The sequence below is a fragment of the Helicoverpa zea genome, chromosome 24 (genome assembly GCF_022581195.2).
Source record: "Helicoverpa zea isolate HzStark_Cry1AcR chromosome 24, ilHelZeax1.1, whole genome shotgun sequence".
In the NCBI taxonomy this organism is placed as follows: domain Eukaryota; kingdom Metazoa; phylum Arthropoda; class Insecta; order Lepidoptera; family Noctuidae; genus Helicoverpa; species Helicoverpa zea.
In genome coordinates this window covers 3516942-3536972 of record NC_061475.1, presented here as the reverse complement: position 1 = coordinate 3536972, position 20031 = coordinate 3516942, and positions in this window count along the sequence as shown.

Below are 20031 nucleotides of genomic sequence, written 5' to 3'. Positions count from 1 at the left end.
AAAATAACAACATGAAAAAATTACCTACGTGATATTTCACCAATTCTTCGTAAGCCAAAGCAAAACAATCCAAACGCACAAATCCCAAAAAAATAAGTACAATCTCAGTACAGAATTTCGCTCAAACCATGAATAAATTTATCCTAGATATTTTAGAAGTATATCTATCTATACATATAATAAATCTGTAGAAAGTGATTGTTTGTTCGGGATTCACGTAAAATCTACGAATTTAATGCAGACAATGCTTATATACAAAAGTTCTATGTAACTTGGGGTATTACTTAGGCTTTGTTTCATCGAAATCGGTTCACTCTATCAAAAGATATGATTAATTTAGTGAATTCAAGATGTAAAATATTACGACACGCAATCTGTTTGACAAAACAGTACATGTTAAAGTAGCTCCATCTGTGGTAAATAAAATACATCAAGAAGCGAGGTGGTAAATAACAATGAATTACCATTTACATTCTTTATATACTATTATTTCAATAGATGGAGTTGTGTATTTTCCGTAATTCACCATATTTTAACACGTAGTGTAATTTTTCGATAGACATTTCAATAGTGTTTGTCAGTTTGCCGTGCCACATCAAAATTCAACTATAATTATTACCTTGATGAAAGGAAAATTAATAGATCTCAGCCAAATTTAAAACGGTGCCATCTAAATTATTTTTTGAACATTATGTCAAAAATGATGACTTTAGTGGAACAATTAATTATAATTTAAAGTTACAGATGGAGTTCATATCAGGATTTTTTCATAAACATAGTTTAGCTTATCTTCCACTAATGTGGTGGCCTTAAAACAAATTACTTTGAGTGAGTAGTATTAAGTAGACCTTAATTATTTTTTCTGATGCAAAATATGAAAACTTAATCCTAGAAGAAATCAGGATCTATCTCTCGCAAGCGCTGCTAAGCGTGAGGTAATGTAGGCTTCTGTAGCTTTAAAAACCAGCCCAGATACAAAGTGCAGATAAGTAATGGGAGCTGCCTTATCGCGTCTGAAAACGTACAAAATACGCGTCGCATACCAGAGACATGCTTACTTTCAACTTCCGATCGCAATTAATATACTGTTCACGATTACGAACAGTCTCAGTTAGACCCGAGCCAAGTCTAAAAAAACACCTTTTATATAAAACTACGTTTGATATCATTCAATTACAAAGACAGAATTGTTCTCTGTTGCAAATCCTATCCACCTATATCCTATCCTAATCCAGAATGTATTGCAGGTGTGCATTGCACAAAAACCAATGGTATCCTATTCGAGAAGTCAAAAGAGTTGACCTGCCAACGTCAGCTTCTGCGCTAAGCAAGTGTTCTTAATAGTACCATCAGAATTACATTCATCGTTGAATGAGGTGAATAAATTTTCAGAAACCACAATAACAGTAGGAGCCAAAGCGTATTATCGCTTCATAGAGCCCTGATTGGCCCCAGGTGACCAAGTCAGGTCTGATTTGTTCGTTCATCAGATCAGAAAGTGTTTCGGTGGATACTTACTGTCGTCCTGTTTACGTGTGACACAAAATATGGTATATAAACGTCCTCCGCAAGAGCGAAATTTTCCCAGTGTGCGGTAGTGACGCACAGTATACAACACTTATGTTTCTTTTGATTTGCTGGCTCCACCAAGAAATGACAAATTGCGAGCGTACATTTTGAAAATCTTGGCAAAACTGCAGGTTTCAAGTACGAACACATGAAGTGGACTCTCTCAGATACGTACATTTTGCCTATTCGTGAACTAATGCAAACATTTCGGTGGAGTCCCGGCTTAGGCCACCACATTAGGCGTGCGCGATCCTCGGGCGTGTGAGTAGCGCGGGCGCCGCGCGTGCGTCGCGAGCGCGTTGCGTGAGCGTCGCGTTTTGCTGCCCTGCGGCATTTTTAGCGCGCTCGCGGCGCGCACGCGCCGCTCTCCTTGACGTTTAACTGCTAAGGCGTTTAGCGGGCGGCGGGGATAGCGGGCGAAGGGGTAAGAACGCAACTCGAGCGCCGCGTGTTCGCCTCGAGCGCGTCGCTTGCACTCTTCACACATGCCGTAGGGCAGCAAAACGCGATGTTCACGCAGCGCGCTCGCGACGCCCGCGCTACTCACACGCCCGAGGATCGCGCACGCCTAATGTGGGGTCAGCCATACCATAGTGAGTAAGTGAAACTATCCTACCCTATGCGCCTGCTGATGATGATGACTCATTTCATCATCCATCCAGCTATTCCCCAACTATGTTGGTGTTGGCTTCCAGTCGCCGAATCTGTTCGAGTACCAATATTTTGCTTGGAGCGACTACCTATCTGATCTCTTCAATCCAGTCACATTACAAGACATTATCCATGGTAAGACTGACAGACTTTCTGGCTTCTGATTAGTCACAGCAGCTGCAGAAAATGTACAAATGACAGCTTTGTCAGACTCAAAGCATATAGACATAGATTATAGCTGTTTCCTGTGAAAATTACTTACGCACTATACGTAATAATTTTCCAAATTGGCTGACTAGATCCAGAGATATTCACAACGTCACAAACTTTACTTCTTTTGTTTAGATAAATGGTCACATCCACAACACAACCTTGATCAATGAATCTATGCGACTGCTAAGTGCTAATCCTAATTATACTGTCACGTGAAAGAATGCACCTACGGGATAAGTAGTATTTTGACGATTCTATATTGCCCACGCAGACGAAGTTGCGGGCAACAGCTAGTTTCTACAATAAATAAAGCGCTCTGAGCAGTGTCGGTGTAATTTCTCTGCGTTATACTCCCGTCGAGGGCAACGTCAGAAAAAATGTCCGCCGACCGGGATTGTGGGCGCACATTTATCAACTCGTATCCGTGCATTTTATACAAAAAAAAAAACGAAGCTACGGATAAAGTAAAAAATCAGGAATTCCGCAAAATGACGAGATTTATCGGACATGGACAGACAGTGACACAAATCGGACGAGACATTGCTGTATTGAATTTTAATTGAATTCAAATTGCAACCTATCTTATATGAAGCGAGCAATTTGTGATTTTGTAACCTTGGAATTCATTCATCAAATTGGGTCACCGAGTTTATGCGGGGTTGAATTTAGCGGCGTCTGATTTAATTGGGAGCATAACAGAATAATCAAGGGAAGTAAGCCAAGTGGATTATATTTCCTACATATTTTTTAAATATCCTTAACGACACATTCCATATTACAGTTATAATTTTATCTCAAAATATGTCGTGAAAATTGTATCAAAATCAAATTCAAACGTTCATAATTACAGTTTACCTATTTAGACGCAACTTAATAACCAATCAAAACGGTTGATATGATACTTTGACAATAACTTACTTGAATAGTTATACACCCACGTTTCAACCAACCCCTATTAACAGGGGTCAGTTCAATCATATAAAGGTAAGGTCACATTTCTAACGTTCAGTTTAACGCAAGCATTCACGCGACAACAATTCAATCATCGAGCATTAATCTTATTGTAGTCAACTTTGGAGTTCATCGTTTGAAAGAATCTAGTAATAAAATGCACATTGTTAGGATAGGTCAAGGTTAAGCGACTATCCATTTTTCAACACAAGCTTTATTCGATATTGAAAGAATCTATTGACAAAATATCGACAGCTAGCTTTAGGTATTTAGTATTGACTGCGCTATATTGTGCTGGGTTTTGAAATTAACTATTGGCGCCCCTATAACAATACAGATTAACCTTTAGGTTGACCGTTAAACTTGTATCATTAAGGGTTAGTTGCACCAATTAAATTTAACCCAAATCTTAACCAGCCGTGAAATTGTCATCCATTGCCCATTGGTAAAATCGGCTATTTGACAACTGAAAATGGTCCAATATTATTCATCATCTGCCTCGTATGGTGGGGTCGGTTATTGTTTTAGTAAAATTGTATAACTTACCATAAGAATACCAATACAAAACTAGACCACGTAAAAAAATAAAAAGTACCTACAAATCAGAGCGGGCGCAAGATTGCAAGTTTTCCTTACATACATAGTTAAAAGATGCATTCCTCTAGTGCGTTTGTTTCGTCCATTAAAATCTTCAATAAATTACCAGAATACATAAAAAACACTGAATCAAATAATATATTTACCAATAAACTGAAACGATTTCTCTTAGATAAAAGCTACTACACAATTGACGAATATTTCGAAGATAAATACCAACTAGGGAAACTAGGATAACTGGAATAAACAAGCAGTACTTAATATATTAATTTATTTACCTTACTTACCGTGCAATACCTTTAATTAGATCCTTACTATTTAGTCATAAATAAAGAATAAAAAAACTACAGCTAATTTATAAATAAATGTAAATAAATAAAATAATTAATAACGATTAATACATAATATAGAATATTTATAATATAAATTAATAATATATAAATAAACGAATATAAATTTAATATATAATAAATAAGGGCTTGTGTTTAAACACCACCCAAAAAAGTACCTATTTTACTACCAAAAAAATTCTAAACGGTTACCAAAATGGATAAATGGTCCCAAATAACGTTTCCAAAAATATTGTTAGGTAAAACCATTTTTTCGTATTATTGACTACTAAAAAAATATATGGACGCCTTTAAAATACACTTTAGACCAAATATTATATATTGTCACTACTTAGATGTTACCAATTATGTAATACCTAGACTCCTAATTTGGTCATTTTTGTTAGACTAAAAAAGCTAACGATCGCTAGAATATTTCCCAAATACCAATTAATATACTGGGGTTCCCAAACGTACGTCGCTTATTTATTGTTATATGAATTTGTGTGTAACTCAGTAGTAAAATGTAAGCACGAAACATGCAGCAAGCATGGCTTCTGTCACGGCTCCGGCACTGCGGGGCTCCGGCGGTCCCATGCGAGCTTATCGTCGCAGATGGTTTTCACGCTCACCACCGCAGCTTCGGCTTGCTGGCCGGCTCTGCCGGCCAACCTCAGCCGCGGCGGCGAGCCTTAAAAACTACCTGCGTCTCAGCTCGCAGGCCGCCTCGCCCCTCTGCGCCTACGCGGATTTGAATTGCACTCTAGGGGTAGGGCAGACAAGACTACGTGGAGTCGGTTTTGCAGCGATTCGTTTTCGTCACTAACTTTGATTTTGGTAGTAATATTAATCTTTTAGTTGGATAGAATTTGGTGACCATTAATCCATTTTGGGAACCAAAAATAATATTTGTGCGAGATTTGCGATTTTTCTGATGTTATTTTATTTTTTTTGGATCATAATATTATATACTTTAGTGCCCTTTTAATAAAGTCAATTTATTTTTTTTGGAGTTGTTTATTTTATTTGGTGCCTCAGCTTAGAGTCTTAAAAATATTTTTGGTGATCGCCTAAAAAAGTAAATAAATCTACACAGAAATAATACCTACTCAAATATCTAAATATAAGATTTTCTACATTTAATTCAATATTATTACGTTTAAAAAGCGCTCTTCGTCCTCTCCTCTAAAAACTAACTTTGCTGTGCCCGACACCCTGTCGGGCACAGCAAAGTTAGTTAACTGTTTCTTTTAATTTTACCCATCAGCCTGTACACATTATGGAATGCAATAAAGTTATTGAGTATTGAGTATTGAAGCTAATATGAACGTGTTAAAAACAGAATAAACTCAAGGGAACTGCGGGTAGTTTCTCAGTTATTTCAAGTATTCTCCAAATGTCTAAACTACCTGCGACATGTAGTCAGTTTCATTAACAATGAAGACGGCAGTTTCTTGTGACCCAGCGGACACTTTCTAACTCGCATCAATTATTTAAAGTACACTACTGCAATGCAGCTGTGAAGCTGTGTACTTATTTATATTGGGAGGAGTGCATTTTTGGATAGTTTTAATATTGCTGTGTAAATTGTCCGTTTTTACAGTTGGGGCCAATAAATCAGGGCCCAATAATAATTGGTTAAGATTATAAAAAAAAAAAAAAAAACGATTTATATATGAAACTAGAACATAGCCTATGGTTACTCAAGGATAATGAAGTATTCTATGCGTGAAATATTTTTTGAAATTGGTTCATTACTTTTAGAGCCTCTTCGATAAAAAAACAAACACCAGAATTGTTCCTCTTTATTTGTAGCATTGTAATAAAGATTTATTTAACTAAAAATAATCGATAGCGCGATTGCAAATAAAGAAACGTCTTGAGTTCATATACTCTTGTTATATTAACATGTAAATTCCTTGTCTTTAATAAAAAGAGTTTTGTTACCCCATAGAATCATATCAAACTGCAAACTTTCGTCCAACCTCCCAAAATCCAAACATAAATATTCTCACCGATTTGCAAATGTAATACATAAAATTGTCACTTCAATATCCCATCAACAGGTTTTCGTTGACACAGTTCGACGTTTGCACATAGTCTCATGATATTCTATGCATATGCAATGGCCATATCACTGGTATAACAGGCTGTCCCTATTTTTTTGCAAGCATGTTTACGAGGACTCTTTTTATTGGCATTTGAAGATGTCGTGAAATAAATCGACAGTATCTTGACTTAGATTTACTTTAATTCTAGGTACTTTTGCTGTGTTGTTTGTTTCTGTACTAGACTAGACAATATTTATGGCTATTTCATTCGGTTGCTAATTTCAATCAAAATATCATTGAATAATTTAGTAATGTGACTCAATCCAAAAGATTTCTGAAATAAGTACAAGATGTTAAAAGTATAGGTTGCTTGCTGCATCTTTGAACTCCATTTATCAGACCTTCTTTTGTTCTATAATACATCTCCGTTCTATTATGATAGACTTTATAAACACAACTTTTAGCTAAAATTTACATCAGAGCAATCAATCACAGATGTATTACATAAACCTTTTAAATCTCTAACCTCCTGAAATTATTAAAAATTAATAACAATCTTACCACATTTGAGATGTGTGATTCCTTCAACGTCACAAATCGCAAAAGGAGGTTCCAAGCAAGGCTTTTTAATAAAAACAAATTACAAAATACCAGTGACGTCACTCAAACGAAAATGATATATGAAATGTCATGAAATGCAATCTGTGGAAGTATTGTGAAAGCGACCGCATTGGGAGCTCACTCGAGTTCCGAATGTTGCGTTCAACGCTAGCACAAGTTTGTAAGTTTAATCTCAGCAGGCTTGATGTATTATACTTCGGCCGTTCAGAGAATGCGTTCCTGACACCTATCAGTTAGTCACGACTAGTGATGGGCACAACATAACACTGAGTTCGTTACCGTTCCTTCAAAATGAACCGCCGCATTATTTTAAGATTATTTTCGTTTTAAATTGGCGGAATCATTTGTTTTATATTTTAGTTATTTAAGTGGAAACCAAAAAAAGGTAATATTCATATAATAAAATTGTTTTATTTATTCTTTGTTACAAGTACATTGAATTGAATGTGCGAACAGAATATTAATCAGACTCCGATTTGCTTGAGGAGGTGGTGTCTTCATCATCATCTTCGCCTACATGTATAATTATATTATTATCAATAACAGAATCAATCCTGATATCTCGGTCTAACAAAAGCCGGGTAATCAAATAAAAACAGATCGAAAACACTTGAAAAACGTGGTCTATGCGCACGAAACGACAACGGACGACTGTTTTAGCGTCACAAAATGGCGGCTCATAACGCCATTTGGGGTTACCATTTTTAATCTAAGTATAAAAATGCGGTTTGGTCATAGTTTTATTTTTATATTTCATAAAAGTTATAATTAAGTCTTATAGTCCATTATTTTCCAATTCTTAAAAAGAAAATCAAAACGTATTATTTTATATTATAACTGTATAAGAACAGATTACGATACTTGCCTGTTATTTTTAGCACAGCACTACAAAATATAAACCGCTGACATAACCTTGTAATAGCGCAGTATAGATTTAGAAAAATATTGTTTACCAAGTTATTTGACACTCAGTTTGGCACAAAATTATAACAGTCATTGATTATTGATATAATAATGTTGTTTTAATGCTCCTCAATTGTTAAAACGGTAAACAACCAGCAAAAATATTTTTATCGTAACTGCAACGCCATTGCAAAGTTACGTCGTCAGTTCAATCGCGACGTGTCAGGAACGCATTCTCTGAATGGCCGAACTATAGTTTTTTTTTGGTGCGGTCGTTTTTTTTTACGTCGAGTTGAATTTCTTGGAGTGAAATGACGTTGGAATTTTAGTTTGCGGATGGTAGCTTTTTGGATATTTTGACATTAAGAATTAGGTTGGAATGCGGTTTTGGTTCCCATTAAGAGAGCTCGTCGTGGTTAAGTTAGAATCACACTAGTCGATCTACCGAATGGTTAAGCAATGGGTGACAAGATGGTCACGATCACCATAACAATATCGCCATAACGAATCCCTTTGTCTTTCTGTAGGCACGTTAAATTGGTGGGTCCCAGTTTTCATTTGATAATCTTTGATAGTCGTATGAGCCAGAAAGTTTGACAACCAGTCTTACCATGGGGTAATGGGATTGCCAAAAGTAAACCGAGTCGTTGAGATTGCTCCATGTGAAACATTGGCACTCGGCGGCATCTGGTTACACTAGAAGCTGATACCAACATATGTAGTTAGAAAAAGGCTAAGCAGATGATGATGATGATAATATTTTTTTCTAATACCAAAAGACTGATTCAAGGTGCCTCAACGACAGTGCCGCAACAGCGGCGAGGTGCAAGAGATATATCGCGTGCCGTTATTGCCGAACGAACAATGGCACGCCACTGCTAACAGATGCACAATTACACTAACCCGCCATGTTACACGGAATATTGTCTGTAATGATATTGCTTCTGATTTTTATGATCCTTGATTCTTATTAAGCTGTCTTTACTTGAAATTGTTTGAGTTACTTAGAGTTGGCTTACTAGCAAATCTTCTGCTCAGGGTTAAATAACAATAGATATTTCCTATTCAGTGCTCGGATACTTTTAACTCAAAAAAACTGTAAACAGCTTATAATGAGGAGGGTAGTTGACTAGCAATAGCTATATAGGAAAAAATGAAGGTAAACTTAAACTGAACAGTCATATTATTATATCCACTAGCTGTTGCCCGCGTATTCGTCTGCGTGGGCAAAATAGAATTTCCATTTTTCCAATTTCTCATCCCCCGAAGGTGATAGCGTGATAATATATAGCCTATGTGTTGAACCGGCCCACAGGTAATAGTCATTTAAAATTTGATTTAAATCCATGCAGTACTTTTTGAGTTTATCCGGGACAAACATACAGACAAGCAGATAAACAGACATACAGACAAAAATTCTAAAAACTACATATATTTGGGTTCAGAATCGATTATGGATCACCCCCCAAGTATTCTTTAAAAAAATATTAAATGTACAGTTTTGACTTTCCTATCATTTTATTATATGTATAGATGTGAGGGGAGGCGTGTGCCCATTAGTGGGATGCTAAAAAGGCTGATGATGAATAAGATTATCCATTCAACTACCTCAAAATTAACCATACCAAATATTTCATTATTACTGAGTTTAAGGTTTCAATAAACTTTTCAAAAGCAACTTAATAAAATACATCTTCAAAATAGATCCCACATGGAGGACAAAGTAACTAGAGATCCCCCAAGACAGAACCAAAACGGCAACAAACCACTATTATTCGCATAAACCATTTCCCAACCAGAAACGTTACATGTTACATACCCAAGCCTATTAAACAAGAGGCTTCCTACATGTTCCTTATGTTCAAACTTCAGCAATTTTGAGCAATGCCCCCTTATCACAGAGGAAGGAAAGATAGCGGAGATGCTAACGAAGGTAGGTCAGGCGCCTTCTTGTAGGTCAATGTAACGTATGGTAGGCGTGATCAGTTACTAGAACTTATAAGGCGTTCGGATTCCTTGTCAAATGAAAACGAATCTGACAAAAATTGGCCTTCATTGATTGGTATGAACGGGTTCTATGGTAGTTTAGTAACGCTCCTCCTCCCTCGAATATGCGCATTTGGCGCGTTACTTTCTTAAGAGATTAATTGCGTAATGACATCTCCGTTAGTGATTTTGTTCTCCATGGCCCATATAGTCTTTATGCTTGTAACTTTGTTACAATAAACCTGAAACTTTTTATTACTTTCCACATATTGTAGGTACTTGGGCTGATGTCTTGGGTAATCGTTTGGTTATGTTAATGGAGTTTTAAATGGTTTTGTAGTGATTTGTAACTTTACAGTAATACAGCTACAAATCAGAATACAATATGGGCTACTTGTTATCAAGGTGTGAAAAGCTATTGAAGTAAACTAAAACAAAGTTCACCTTTTTTATCTTCTTACATTCTGAGGAAATATAATGGTTGCCGGAAGACGCTGGATGCAGGTCGCCTCCAACAGGTATCTGTGGAGATCTAAGGGGGAGGCCTATATTCAGCAGTGGACGTCCTATAGCTGAGATGATGATGATTCTGAGGAAATTACATAGATGGTATACAGTCTTGCTAAAACTCGAAAACTGGATGACCGATTTGTCTTATTTTGGTGAGAATATCTACCTATTTATGAAATCAATGGAAGTTTCTTACACTGAGTGACGCTATTTTCTGCCACTTATAATTACTTTTTTAGGGTTCCGTACCCAAGGGGTAAAACGGGACCCTATTGTTTTCGCTCCTCTATCCGTCCGTCCTTCCGTCCGTCCGTCCGTCCGTCCATCCGGCAACAGAAATACATCATCTGTGAAAATTTCAGCTCTCTAACTATCACGGTTAATGAGATACAGCCTGGTGACAAACGAAGTGTTTGTAATGGAATCTCGTTTTTACCCGTTTCGGACCTTTTGGAAACGGAACCCTAAAAAACTGCGCAAACAAAGTTCTAAGGTAAGTTTTTGCCCTACTCTTTGTAGTTAAGGGTCTATTATTGTGATCGTGGAAGTCCAGGTTTTATATTTTTTAATTAAATTATTTTTTTGTTAAAAATACTGAAAGCAAATAATACATTCCTATTTGCGATAGTAATATTAGGACCTTGCTATTCCCTTGGTACTAATTCTTGTACCCGTATTTTAACTATGTCACCCAAGGATAGAGTACCTTCCCAAAAGTATAAAAGTATAAATCGGCTTTGCAGGTTCCCAGCTATTAGGGTAAAAATAAAATTTTCGTATTTATAATAACTATACCTAAATACATTTTTTTGGTACTCAAATTCTAACCAGAAATAAAATAAATAACGTTCTGGAAAATACCACATTGATGAATATTTCAGTGTAGTTAAACTACCAAAACGAATAAAAACTAAATTATTGGGTATTTTTATTTCATAAAAATATAAATACGTGGAACTTCGTTATACATAGATATGTGCGTTTCAAGTTTAGTTTGAAAACACAAACTATAAAATTCTACTAACAATTTTTTTTTTAATGTATTTAACCTATGCATACATTTTTCAAGAGTTGCGCTCGTTTCCGTTTTAGTTTCCGTCGTCAGAATGGGACCTTTTGGGAAGTGGAACCTTTTCAACCAAAAAATAATAATTTTAAATCGGTTGGTAAACGACGGAGATATTATCGGTTATAAAAAACTTTTTACAAAAAAATAAAACCGACTCCCAAAAACACTGAAAAGCAAAAAAAAACCTATTCTTAGGTGCATCGGCCTAGAAGTCAGTGTTTATTGGATGTACCTGAGACCACCGCCACCGAGAGAAAAAAAGTTTTTTTATTTTAAGCTTTTCAGTGACAAGCATAGTTGTCACTCCGCATAAGTGGAAGGTTCTCATCAATACGAATAATATAAGCCCAAACACGAGGTAGTTTACGTATTCAGTTGCCGAGTTCCCTCGACCTTCTCTGGTCTCCATCATCAGGTCAGCTTCAAACCTTCACCATTGCAAAGTGGTATCAGACATACGCCTTAGTGTCAAGTTTTTACCCTACGTATACCTACAATTTTCCAAAGTTGCCCTCGATTTCTCAGGGTTTCCATCATCAGATCCTGATCTGATGATTATGGGACCACCTGGGAGGTAAACCCTATCGAACAAAAAAAAATTTTTGCAAATCGGTCCATGCGTCTTCGAGTAATCGGTGAACATACATAAAAAAAAAGATCCCGACGAATTTAGAACCTCCTCCTTTTTGGGAAGTCGGTTAAAAAATAGTATCATAACACAAATCTATAAATATAGAAACATTCCTCGAATATTCCATTAAGCTTTTCAAATATTTACTTACAAAGACATTAATATAATAGGTAGTACACACGATTACGTCACAGCCTATTCTAGTCTTAGTCTAAGTCTAGATATAGTAACGTGTCTCAATAATAAGCTGAAATTAGGTAACGTCTTGCTCGGCCCACTGAACATTGAGTGGGTCACATCCGACCACAGAGTAAGAAGGTATAGAAGTGCCTTCTATATTTAGCTGTCTAAATTGTTAAATCGTATCATAAGATCGGCTTTTCAATATTTATGAGGACAACTGGGTACGTATTTGGCGATTAGTTTGACTTTTAAACGTCAAGCATCAAAAATAACTACCCTCTTTGACTTACCCTTCCCCATCGAATCTCTCTATCACTTCTCTAATATACTCTATCTAATATTTGCTGTTAGAGAACCCAAAACTTGGTTTATTTCGCCATTGTACATTACCTTTACCTATTTATGTATTTGTGTGTACGCAGCTAGCTTAAATGTAACCGTTTTTTTAACAGGCTGTAAGAAAATCTACCCTGATTCCATAATTCTAGTTAAAAAATTTGTGCCAAACATAGTTTCATCGCTTTCGTTATAATTTTATAAAACGTCAAACATACAATCAATGAAGAGACCAGACGACGATCTGACACTCTCTTCTCTGTGACGGAGTAATTGTAAGAATACACAGTTGAAACTTATGTAAACTAGCGAAATAATCTTATTAAAACGAGCACAGTAGCAGTCTTACAAACGTGTCTTGTTTTTAAACTTTGTTTATTAGCTCGCCTTGTATTTAGGTTAGTACAAACTTAGGGCATTGTGTTAACTGTTTCGACTTATAATCGACCTTAGGCAAAGTTTAAAAGAAAATTGCTTGGGGCATGTTACAATTTTTCGTTAACTATTGTGTGACTATATAATTCTCTAATTTTCGCGGTTCCATTCCCGTCTTGAGGGAAGTAAGTACTTCTTTTGCTCGGATAAAAAAAGCCTATGACACTACCAAATTCACGTAGCTTTATATTTATAAAAGTATTTTCAAAATGGACTCCGTAGTTACAGAGATCGTTTGTGCGACATCACAAACTCACAATTCACCGTTACTGAGATTAGCGCATTTAACCAAATACTTAAACAAAAAAAAATCTTCAGCTTTATAAAAAAAGTGTACCTTTACAATTTATCATCATCATCATCTCAGCCATAGGACGTCCCTTTGATCTCCACAGATACCTGTTGGAAGCGACCTGCATCCAGCGTCTTCCGGCGACCTTTATAAGGTCGTCTGTCCATCTTGTTGGTGGACGTCCTACGCTGCGCTTGCTAGTCCGTGGACTCCACTCCAGCACTTTTCGGTCCCATCTGCCATCTGCTCTGCGAGCAATATGGCCTGCCCATTGCCACTTCAACTTGCTAATCCGGTGGGCTATATCGGTGACTTTGGTTCGTCTACGGATCTCCTCGTTTCGGATTCGATCACGTAGAGAAACACCGAGCATAGCCCTCTCCATAGCTCGTTGAGCGAGCAACACACTTTATTACAATTTATAGGTAAAATAAAACCAAGTAAAACAAACAAAAATAAATAATTATACGAGTTACTTGTAGCCTTGCTTATATTGATCAAGTTTCTCAATAGTTGCTAAAAATACCTAAAACTTTGAAGAAGTTTCTCCAAAATCAGAAGTAGGTCATTCACGTTTGCCATATCATAAAGCTATTTAGTACCATATAATTTGATTACTTACTTCCGTACGGCATAATATATTATACGTTCCCTGATAGAGATCGCTCATCGCACGCGAAGAAACTTTTGTTCAGTTTAAGTAAAGAACTTTTAAAACAAAAAACTTCATAAGTTCTTTGAAGAATATAGTCCCTCCAAATGTCTTTATCGCCAGTTTCTTTATAATCCGACTGCAGGACATAGGCCTCTTCTCATGTAAAGAAGGAACAAGCGATAATCACCAGGTTTGCTCAAGGTGGGTTGGCCATTTCAGAATATTCAGGTCCAGGTTTATACAATGAGGTTTTCCTTCACCTTTACTTAGTCTTGGTTTATCTTAATCAGGTATTTTTGGCACTAGTGCTATATCAAACGTTTTTACTTTTTCATTCGCCTCAAGTTTTGGATTTATATTTCATGAGGTGCACTATTTTCTTAAGTCTCTCTGGTAGATAAGGATTAGGTAGGTACGTTTTGGGTTCAGAAGAAACAAGCAACTGTTTCTTCTGGAGCCCTTCTTATACCAAAGCTGCGGTTACTCTTTCGAACTATCCTACAGTCTCTTATGTCTTGTACCATACACCAAGGAACATCGTCTGGTAGTACCAGGGCCCTATTATAGCGCCCTGTAATAGTCCAATACAATTATCTAACGCTCTCCTGTACAGGGAATCTGATCATGTCTCGAGTTTATACGTCAAAGTGTTGTTGACGAGTAAACTATGTAATCTTACACATCACAGTATTTTTATGTCTATCTGTCACTATTTTGCAAGAAAACTGTTGAACAGTTTAGGATGTAGGTGAGGTATAAATAGTAAAAATAACAAAGGACCTAAATAGCTCGATAGGAGTCGGCCTGCCACATTACTTTTTTAGAATTCAAAATCTAATTAAAGCAAATCATAAGTAAATAGTACATTTTGTGCCAATCTCAGCTGTCTAGGTTTAGTAATACTATCATAGCATTAAGTAAGAACTAATAACTAGTTATGTTAACGTTAAAGTAAATGGGTTGTGACGTAAATAATATGACTACCTACGGTCCAGAATCTACCAAAAGCGGAGCTGATATTTAAAATAAATAATAGAATCTCGATTTTAAAACATTTAATATCCATAATCATAACAGTATTCAGAATTCTTTTTTTTTTTTTTCATACCAACTAATTAATGGAATTGTTTGAATGATTTATCAATTAACGGCCAGTTTCTTCATCAAAAGTAAAAGTCAAAGTAATGTCTAAAGTAAAAGTAACGGTCAAATTCGTTTTTTCAAGGCTAAAGTGACAGCAAAATTAATAGAAAAAATGAATTTGACCGTTACTTTAGACATTACTTTGATTTTTACTTTTGATGAAGAAACTGGCTGTAAGTATTTATAGCAAAACTCAAAAATGCGTCAAGAAATTCGTCCCAATCGCTGTAAACTGGGTGGCCAAAAGTCTAGTAGCGTAAATCTCAGTTTATAACAGTCATTAATGTATTTGAAACTGACCATAAAACTCAATTAGCTGACATTACTGAAATGTAATTAATTTCACATTTTCTTGTTTCCATTTCGATAGCCGCGTCAAAAATGCTCATAATTTGTAAGTAGTTTTATTTTTTAAGGAAATTTCAATATTTTTTTGGTTAATACGACACACCTAGTACATTTAAGCATAAGTTAAAAATTCCTTAAAATCTATGCGACGATAAAAAGTGCTTGAAATTAATTAATGCTAAATACTTTTCTTGTTACAGTGGCCATAATTTCCTTCCTCACTCAGTACGCAATACCAAAAACAATAGAGGACTTCCCTTACCAATCTAACCAGACGTGTGACGAATGTTACCGAATTTACGTTCCTTTATGTGCATCCGACAACGAGACGTATACAAACGAATGCAGGTTCCGATGTATTATGTCTAAAAAACAGGTTGAAGACCGGGCTCGTATTGTCAGGTATGTATGGACGGTAGACGCCATGGACAGGTCGCGCCAAAGTTAATGGCGGTTTGCACCTTACTTCATAGGTACACAAAATACATATTTTAGGTTCCAGTACGTATTTTCGTAAGTTCGTGCATACATCATCTGTTACAGCCTTTTTATCGTCCCACTCCTGGGCACAGGCCTCCTCTCACACGGAGAAGGATTGAGCATTAATCACCACGCTTGCTCAATGCGGGTTGGTGATTTCAGACATAATAGTCCAGGTTTCCTCAAGATGTTTTCCTTCACCTTTTTTATCAGCCATTGGTGTCCAAGATATTCTTAGTACATACATCATCAGCCTTTTTTATCGTCCCACTGCTGGGGTTCAATTCTGCAAATGTTACTATTAAGCGACATATGATTGATGTCCAACCGAGATTCAATCACGCTCCAATTACGATTGAAGCATAGGTGGCAGTCCAATTTTTTTTTGAATAAACGTTTTTATCTTTTTTGTGATTCAATAATGAATCGTAAGTATTGTTTAACACAGACACTTAGATTTTTTGGAATACCTCTTATTTAAGATCTTTTTACTCTGCAGGTTTGGGCCATGCGTTTTGGGAGAAAGAAAAAAGAGGTTCGCCGACATTAATAATTTCTTCCTACAAGAGTTTGCATAAAAATTCAAGAACCTTACAGTAGTGTTCTACTTTTGATGTGTCTTTAATATTTTTAGCACATTATTTAAAAGTGATATAATTGACAAGAAATAAATAAATTAGATTATCGTCTTATATATAATGTAACATAATGTAACATACAAATAAAATGTACACGAAACATAATCATAACATACCAGCCAATGGTATATTTTTCAATTGATAACGTAAATCTGCTTCCTGTCCTGTTGCCAAGTCATTTGGGGGCGACAATTGATTTCGTAAATATAAGACATTATTATAAACCCATTTACATTCAACAGAATAAAATACAAATAAATACTCAATTCAACCAATTCCACTACAAAATCTCAATTTTAATTCCATCTTTCTGTACTTAGCCTGAAACTTCATTATCAATAATATAAGCTGAAATTATCTGTTTCATCATCATCATCATAATTTTAGCCATAGGATGTCCACTGCTGAACATGGCCATGGAACAGGCCTCCCCCTTAGATCTCCACAGATATCTGTTGGAGGCGACAATTATCTGTTTATACAAGTAAAAGCAAAATTAAAACGACTTAAGTACTTCCGCAACTTGCTGTAAGAAACTGTATTTACAAAATGACCAGAAAACCTAGACCCGTCCACTCTCCTTTCGTAATTATTTTGTAGCTAAATTTCTGTAATTCCAAAGGTCTTCTTACAGTGGTTGTGTCACGGAGCAAGGAAAGATAAATGGAGATGCCATAAGGCAGGTAGGTCAGGCGCCTTCTTGTAGGTCAAACACGTATAGGCAAGACCAAAACGATCAGTGACGAATGAACTAACTAGGTATTAGGATTCTTTGGGACATCTGGTAATGATTTTGGTATTACAAAAAACCGGCCAAGTGCGAATCGGACTCGCGCACGAAGGGTTCTGTACCATTATTTATAAAACTGCATCTACCTGTTGCCGTTATCGATATCGAGCAAAAAAAATCACGTTTGCTGTATGTGAGCCCCCAAAATATTGTTTTTTAGTATTCAGTATTTGTTGTTATAGCAGCAACAGAAATATGTACATCATCTGTGAAAATGTCAACTCTCTTACTATCACGGTTCATGAGATTCAGCCTGGTGACAGACGGACAGAAGAGCGAAAACAATAGGGCCCCGTTTTACCCTTTGGGGACGGAACCCTAAAAATGATCAGGTTCCTAAGGCATATAAAGGTGGAGACAGTAACGTTCCTCGTATCCCGCACACCCGAATTTTGGCGCGCTACTTTCTCAGGAGATTTTCCGTTATGGCATCTCCGCTAGTAATTTTGTTCTCCGTGACTTGTTAATATTCCTCACGCGTATTTCTTAATGGACGTATCTACGTGTTTCTTATTGGATTTCCTTAAAACTTGAAAGTAAAATCGAATTACTCTTCTTCTACGAATCGTTAATGACATGTTAAGTGATGAAATGAGACTTGAAAAAAACTTTTAATTTCCCTCATTTACCCTTCGTGGAATTTCCCTTAATTGTCAGTAAAATACTGTGATATGATTCAAACATGAGATAAACAGGGAAGGAAATATCCTTAAAATTATGATATTTCGCACATTTTCCTTTTGTTAAATTATCGCCTAGATTATTGTAAAAACATTATAACTAAACAAACAAACAGAGAAATTACAGATTTTTCATAATTATCACGCAAGTTTTCAACACGTAAAAAAAGAATTCAACTTTAATTTTCTTTACATTAGCCATTTCAGCGTTAAATTACCAGCAAAAATGTAGTCTAGATTACCTAATATAATTCTAGAACTAAATTACTTTCACAATAGCAAAAACTGAAGGTCAAGGTCAAATAATGACTAGGCACATAAAATATATTTTCATAAAAATGTACAACAAAAGTTGTCGTCGGCTTAGTTTCCTGTCTCTTCTACATGTCACTATAACTTATACCATCAATTAGGTTTTTCTTTATCCGGCAGTGATTTATTAAGCTGGAAGGTCAAGGTCGAAACTGGTTGACATTGTTCGAACGATTTATCTGTCTCTATTCTTTGTGATTAAATATTGAATGTATGTATAGAATATTCACACGTTTTGTACCGGAAAAGTTTGTGCTTCGAAGCCATATAATGTACAAAATACTGGCCCGAAAACCATCATTAGTATAAGACCGAAAACAATAAATATTGTTGAATAAAAAACAGGAAAGTTCAGAATTGCATACTGACGATTCGATATTAAAAGTAGTAGATAATAATTGAGTGAGCTATTTTATAATTTAAGTCAGATATGAATACTTAATGAACCTATTTTCATATTACATACACCACTTAAACTATAAGCCCTTTTATTTTACCTCAGGAGCCTCCAACGGCCGTAAAAAACCAGACACACACACACACAATAAAATGACCTATGTTTTCACCAGGATTCCATTTTTCCGTCCAAGTGACAGAACCCTAAAAACCAGACGAAACACATGGTACAAATTCGAGAAATTTCGGAGCGTGTACCGACAAAGTTTCTTTGCGTGGAAATCGAATAACCGAGGACGGGTCCCGGTCTAACTTTTAGTATGCGAGCATCGCCATTGGACTAACAATGTTGCATTCGCAGGCGACGGCGTCGAAATAAAAAAAAATCTTTGGTAAATGTGTTGGAAATGCATTCAGGGTTAGATTTGTTCGGTTTTTTTTTTGGTGTGTTGTAGGCACAATATTTTTAAGTTAAGAGTGTCCGGTTCAATAGTCAATGATTATAGATTAAAGATTGCAATGGTACAGAGTAGGATTAGTTAAGTCATTGAGTCAGATTTTGGCTACAAAGCCTTATTAATAAAAAAACAGGTAAATGTTTACCACATATTACGTGAAATATATAAATGCCCAGATTTACTGCGGATTTTAAAAAGGCTTATAGTGAAGTACCATTAAATATTTCTGTATTCAAAAAGCTTACCATATAGCTATTTAATATTATAAATCCGAGGCCAGAGTAGGCAGCTCATGCAGAGTCATGCATTACCTACTATTTTTTCATCGATTTCAAAACAGTGTATTTCATAAACTAACATCACTTTGAAAACAAATCCATATTTAATACAATTCAAAACACAGAAAATCTGATTTTTCCTCCAAGTGAAGTGGAAAAGAAAATCAAACTGATTTGTATAGTCGTCAGAAGTTCTACAAAGTTTATTTATTGTGAAGCTTAGTGTTGAACCAATTTAGCTAACTAACACCGTTCTACTTTCGCAGACTTCTGGATTCTGATAAAATCGACGTTATTAAACCGGGTGTTTGTGGAGCACGGGCCAAGTTCGTGAGAAATAAAAAATATAAAAAAAAAACAAGCGCAAACTTGAACCGCAGACAACAAAAGTTTGTAGTTCGATGATTTGCAGCTATGCAATATTTTATTTAGGTCACGCCATTTAAGTGAATGTTTTTTTTTTATTTCTTCTTGCTAGTTTGTACCGAGTTTGGTAGTGGAATAATCAGATTTCAATTTCAAATTG